We start from the raw sequence: 6,723 nt of genomic DNA on the forward strand, positions 1-6,723 counted from the left end.
AGGCACAGGAAATGGAATAGCCGCGTGGCGGAGCTTCACCAGTCGGCAAGAAGCATCACCACGGAGCAGGGACATCGTTGGGGTGCACGACCACCACGCAGCCGTCTCCACCTCTTTCGGTTGCAATGGCGTGCTGGGGCACGTGCGAGCGTGTCCCTCGTCCTTACTGGCCCCGCACAAAAGACAGACGAAAAAACCACGTGACGAGCTTCATCAGCCGGCGAGATCCGCCTCGATTTGGAGGCGACGAATACCTCAAGACACGGTCGCTCACACCATCGGGACGGCGAGGTTGAGATTTGGATTTTCCATGGTAGGGCCGACTACTGCGCGGTTGCTCCAGGAGGACTGTCGCTGGGACGCGCCATCACCACTCAGCCGCCAGGACGTGCCTTCACCACTCAGCCGCCGACTGCAATGATGTGCCCTCCACTCCTCTAGTCCTATCCCGCATCGCGCACACAGGAAACGGAACAGCCACACTAGAGAGCTCCGTCGGTGCCTCGTCATTCCACGGTGGGGAGGGAAGGAAGAGGACGAGCGGTGGTTCTCCGGTGGTGGGCCGTTGCAGCCTGCCGCTTGGCCCTGCCACAGATCGCGCTGAGCGTCACCGAAAGCCGCGCGCCACTCGCACCCTACTGTAGATCAGGCGAGTTTGGTTGAATTCTGCCAGAGTGCCGCTCGTGCCCCACCACAGATCGCAAGAGTTGGGCAGAATCCCGCCTGAAGACGCGGGTCGATGCAGGTCGCGCGAGTTGGGCAGAAAAACGACCAAACTCGCGTGGTTTTCTCTGGGTTTTTTCGGCTGTTCTCGAACGGGATCCTCCTCTGCCTGGTCTTAACGGGCGTTCGGCCGAGGAGGAGGAGGGGGACGTACGAGGGTTGCGAGCTTGGGGTGGCATGTCAAGGGATCATAGTGGAGAAGGGGGAGAGGGGGTGTCGGAGGGTGAACTCCTGTCGCAGGGATCCCGAGAGACCCCTTTTTAGAGATTCGGCCGGGGGGATGATCCTGGAAAAGCTTGTTTGGGAAATAAGCGGGAACGGAAACAAATGCGATGGTTGGTGGGAGATGATCGCCCTAATGCGAGAAAAATGGGTGCACCGGGGTTTAGACAGGTTCGGGCCGCACGGAGGCGTAACACCCTACTCCCGTGTGAGCGCTATATTTATCCTTGAAGGGAATTCTTCAAGGATGTATCTGGTTCCAAGGGGAGAGCCGTTTACAAAGAGCTTGAGGCTCTCGTGTTCTAGCTTGGCTTGAGCTGGTTCGAGCGTCTGCGTCCTCTTCTTCACACACTTCCGGTCCCCCTTTTACGTGTTCTCCATCCTTTCCTTTTATAGGCGCGCCGACCTCAACATATCCTGAATGGGAAAGAGGGGATGCGAATGCCAAGGTGCCACGGAGAAAGGCGTAATCATTTCATCTTGGCGAAGTGACAGGGGCGGTGGAGAAATGCGGCGCGCATTCGACCACCCGCCACTGTGGAAGCCCTCGGGCGCCATAAAGGGGGCCCGCCGGGCAGCCTCAGAGGTGTCCGGTGCGCCCACCCTGTCTTGTTCTTCCGCCATGGCAGGGTGGCAGACAGAGCGCTTCGATCTTGGCAACGTTATCCCGAGGCACCCGGATGAAACGGGACGGGACCCGTGCATTTAATGGACCCACGCCCCCCCCGCCAGTGCATGGCAGGGTCTGACACTGGGGCGTGGGCAGCTGAGAATGTCAGGATGTCAGGATGTCAGGCCGCGCGTGCCTATTAAATACGGCATTGGGCCTTTGACTGGATGACACCCTGACGACGGGACCCTTCGGGTCGTCGAATGATCTTGCGCGAACCTTCGGGGAACCGAGTCCTCGGGGGCTGCCACGTGCAGCCCCGAGCACTCTCGCCCGAGCACTTGAGTGAGACCTTCGGGGAACCGAGTCCTCGGGGGCTGCCACGTGCAGCCCCGAGCACTCTCTCCCGAGCACTTCGGTGGGACCTTCGGGGCACCGAGTCCTCGGGGGCTGCCACGTGCAGCCCCGAGCACTCTCTCCCGAGCACTTCGGTGGGACCTTCGGGGCACCGAGTCCTCGGGGGCTGCCACGTGCAGCCCCGAGCACTCTCTCCTGAGCACTTCGGTGGGACCTTCGGGGCACCGAGTCCTCGGGGGCTGCCACGTGCAGCCCCGAGCACTCTCTCCCGAGCACTTCCTTCTTGGTATTTGGGCTCTGCGAATCATCGGGCAACTAGGGTGCTCGGGAACCAGAGGCGGCGGCCCCGAGCACCTTCTCCCGGGACTTAGCTTCTTCTTACCTTGCAGGGTGGTGACATGTGGCGGATGGCCGGCCTGGCCTCGGGACTTAGGGACCCCTGGTTCTGAATACACCGACAGTAGCCCCCGGGCCCATTGGTAGCCGACGGGACGGAGACTGCGAATGGGCCCTTCGTCGCGACCGATGCCAAGGCTGGCGCGGACGCCATGTGGCAAGCTTTCGAGAGGTGGCCCTTGCGGACCTAGACCTCAAGTACGCTCCAACGGGAAAATGAGTGGACGCGTGTCCACACAACTTCCGAAGGGTATGATGACCATACGGGCGGCACGCGCGGTCACCGCGCAGATCGAGGAAAATACGCCTGGCAGCCGCTGATATCGCGTGATCGGTGGGAGATTTGCCTGGCAGTTGCGCCGATCGAGGCGACGCTTCGCCGAGCGAACCGTTTTGGGCGGCAGTTTTTGAACTTTGAGATATAAAAGGGGGAATGGATCGGTCCGTTCCCCTTTTTACGCTCTCTCGCACTTGCGCTCCTGCCTTCTTTGTGCTCCGAAGCCCTCAGGAAACTCCCAGGCGACCGGAGCGTTCTCCCTTCTCTCTCTCTTCACCACCAAAAACACCCTCCATCCTGACGAGATGACGAGGGTTGGAGGAGGTCGCCGAGACAAGACTTCGGACAGCATCTTGCCGGAGTCTCGTCTGAGGAACGAGGAGGCGGCGGATAAGATTAGGAAGCTGCTGGTACCGGAGGGTCAGGAAGGTGCCGTGGTGGTGAGGCCGGCGACTCTGACGCCGGCGACGACCGTCCCTGGGCGGACCGTCTTATTCACTTCCTTTGTGGCGGCGGGGTTAGTGCCGTCGTTCTCCGCCTTCTTCCTGCAAGTGCTGGAGACGTACAGCATTCAAATGGTGCACCTAAGCCCCAATTCCGTCGTGGCGTTGGCGGTCTTCGCGCATCTCTGCGAAATGTTCGTGGGGGTGATGCCGTCGGCGACGCTGCTTCGCCATTTCTTCGTCCTTCGGCCGGTGGGGAAGAAGAGGGGGCACTCCACGGCGGACGTCGCAGGGTGCTGCAACCTTCGGCTCCGGGAAGGCCTGGGGGACCATTACATTCCCCAGGTGCTGCGCAGCAAGTGGGAGGAATGGCGACGGGACTGGTTCTTCGTCGACATCGACCCCCACGAGCGCCTCGAATTGCCAGAGAAGGCGGCGGAACCTCGGCGATCGACGTGGGAGGCGCCGCCACCAGAAGATGCGAGACTGAAGCCGGTGCTGGAGCGCATCCTGGAACTACGCGAGGGCGGGCTGACCTCAGTCATGGTGGTTGTGGACTTTCTGCGCCGTCGGTTGGCGCCCTTGCGAGAGCGGGCCCGGCCAAGCTGGTTCTACACCGGGCCGGAGGACATCACCAGGACCCATATTGGCGCGAGCTGGGATCTGGGGCAGGCGGAGCTGCGGGGGATGACCCGAGTGATCACCGGAACGGAGGACATGAGCCGGACGGAGCTCCCGTGGCCGGAGATAGCGCTCTGCGCCAACCCCAGCCGGGTGGCCATTATGGCGGGGCTGCCGGAGTTCGATGCCCAGGGGCCCGTGGACCGGCCAAGAAGCCGGAGTCCTGAGGCCTCCGAACTCCCCGGGCTGGAGGAACTACTTGGCGATGAGGTTGCTGGCAGTTCGGCGCAGGCTGGCGAAGGGGTCGCCGTAGGCGGCAGCCGCCGTGCCAGAGAGGAGGGAGCCACTGAAGTTGTTGAGGAGTTGGCGCCGGGAGACCGGGGAAAGCGTCCCCGGGCCTTGATCCTAGTGCCGGACTCTCCGCCGTCGCCGACGGCAGCGGCGGCATTTCCGGTGCTGGAGCCGCACCTGGTGCGGATGGGGCCTGCATCGGCGCCCGCGACCCGCACGGCGGAGACCGAGACCCGTGCGGCGGCACCCGAGGCCCGCACGACGGCGCCCGTGGCCCGCGCAGCGGCTCAGCCGAGCCCCCAGCGGAAGAGGCGGCGGGAGGAGTCCGGACCGACGGCGCCGGACCCGGACATCAGGCTCCCAGCGGCCAAATGGCGGTATCGGTGAGTCTTCTTTCTTGCTTTTCCATGGGCATTTCCGGGCCGAACTAAGTTTTGACAATTTTCACTTGTCTCCCGTAGGCCGGCCGCAGGCGCTGCTGCGACGGAGAGAGAACAGGCGCCGGGGCCAGAGCCGAGCCCGCCCGCTGCGCCGACGGAGGCCAGCACAGGAACGGCGGAGGCGCCAATTGACGTGGCGGCCCCTGGGAGAGAGGCGGAGGCGGCGGCCAAGAGAAGGGCGCCGGCGGAACCTACCCCGGGCGCGGAGAGCCCGGGGCGGATAACGGTGGAGGTGGATGTTCTGCCGGGGCCGGTGGACAGGGCGGCCGATGCGGGAATGCGGCCGCCGTCCGAGACCTTGGCTCCGGCGGAGCCTACCCCGGGCAGGCAGAGCCCGGGGCGGATGGCGGTGCAAGGCCCTGCGGAGAGCTCGGCCCCCCTGGAGGCACTCTGCGGAGAAGCCTGGGCCCCACCGGTGCCCGGTCAGCCCGCCGATCCTTTCCTGGCCGCCATTGAAGGCGTCCAAGTAGCGGTTGGGCGGCTGGGCGCAGTGGTGAACGCCAAGGAGGGGGAGCTCGAGGCCGAGCGCGCCCGCCTGGCACTGGAGAAGGCGCAGCTGGCGGGCGCCCAGGAGGAGGCCCGTGCGGCAGCCGCGCGGGAGCAGAAGCTCCTAGAAGACATCCGCGCGGAAGCCGCGCGGGAACGAGAAACTCTGAAGACCGCGCGGGCAGAAGCCGCGCGGGAACGAGAAGACGCCGCCCGCTTGGCTGAGGCGTCGAGGCAGCAAGCTGCCGAGGCCCTCGCCAGGATGGGGCAGGCGCAGGAGAGGGAGGTGGCAGTCGCAGCCCGGGAGCAGGCTGCGGAGGAGCGGCAAGCCGAGCTGGCCCGCCTGGAGGGCGCGGCCGAGAAGACGCTCGCCGACCTCCAGCGCTGGGAAGACGACCTCCGGAAGATCAGAGAAGAATTCAAGCGCTGGGAGGAGGACGTCTCCATCCGGGAAGTGGACAATGAGCTATCGGCGTCGGATCTCGGTGCCCGGGAGGATTCGGTGGCCCAGCAGGAGGATGTGTTGGCCCGGCGGGAGAATGAGCTGAGTCGCCGAGAAGGCGAACTGAGTCGCCGAGAGGGCGAAGCTGCTGCTACGGCGGCCGCCGCGGCTACCAGGGCGGAGGAGAATGCGAAGCACGAGGCGGAACTGGCCGCCCGCGAACGCGCCTTGTCCGAGATGGTGGCCAAGATGAAGCAGGCTGCCGCCCCCGCCGCGGCTGGCGGTTCTTCCGGTCCGGCCGGGGACCAGGGACTCGAGGCACAGCTGCGGGCCGCCAAGGAGAAGCTCGAGACCGCCTTTGTTTCGCGGGTCAACCTCGAGCATATGCTGGAGGACATACTCCGGCGGATGCGACGGGCCGTGGAGAAGGGTGGTCTCGGACGGCTTGTCGACGACAAGAAGGGCGACGGCCCCGCACGACAAGTGTTGGGGCTGCAGCAGGTCTGCGAGCGCCTCGAGACCCTGCCTTGGGCAGTCCAGGAACTTGCCGCCCGGGAGGGACGTGGCTTGGCACGTGCCGTGGCCGAGCACATCCTGGCCTGCTACCGAAGCAGGGACCCGAACTTCCCACTGGAGCCGGTGCGGGAGGGAGTGGTCGAGGCTGAGGGGGAGGCCGCCCGGGCAGCGGTCCGGAGTACCGCCTCCGTGGTGGCGGCCGGCTTCAGGCGAGAGGTGCCGCCGCCGCCAGCCCCCGGGGACGACTCAGAGGATTCAGCCGACGCCTCCGCCGCCGACTAGATCTTTTGTAGCCTTTGTCTTTCTTTTGCCGTCTTAATGGATGTAAATATTAGGAGTGAACCCTTAGAAAACGCCTTGTATATGTCTTGTGAATATAATGGCAGCTTCTCCTTGGGCTCGCAACTCCAATTTCTCTGTGTGTTTGATGTTTCTTCTGGTGTTCTGCCTGGAAGTCCCGGGGAGTACTCAGTCGGGGCCGTTCCCGACCTTCCCATCCCCGAGAAACGAAGTTGTTCCGATCGCTGACGTTGGCGCAGCCAGCCCTCGAGCTCTCGCGAGTCCGCATTGCCTAGGTTAAGAAATGAAGACACAGACTCCCTTGTCTGGGAGATAGATCGATCCCGCTCGGAACACGCCGTGCCTAATGAACACTTTTTCACTTTCCGACCACTCAGTTAGTAGAAGGGAGACGCGTGCGGGCGAGAATGTGACCAAGAGTCCTCGCGGTCCGGTGGTGCCCGGGCTTAAAACGGGCCAGACCGAGCACTGACAGCCCGCCCCCGAGACCTGAGCTCCGGACTACCCGAGTAGCTCGAGCGATAGGATTACCCAGGGCACCCGAGGACTCGGTAGTGCTCGGGGTCCTTAAAAGCGGACCGAACACCACGACCACCACG

Source organism: Phragmites australis, chromosome 17, assembly GCF_958298935.1.
Source record: "Phragmites australis chromosome 17, lpPhrAust1.1, whole genome shotgun sequence".
Classification (NCBI taxonomy): domain Eukaryota; kingdom Viridiplantae; phylum Streptophyta; class Magnoliopsida; order Poales; family Poaceae; genus Phragmites; species Phragmites australis.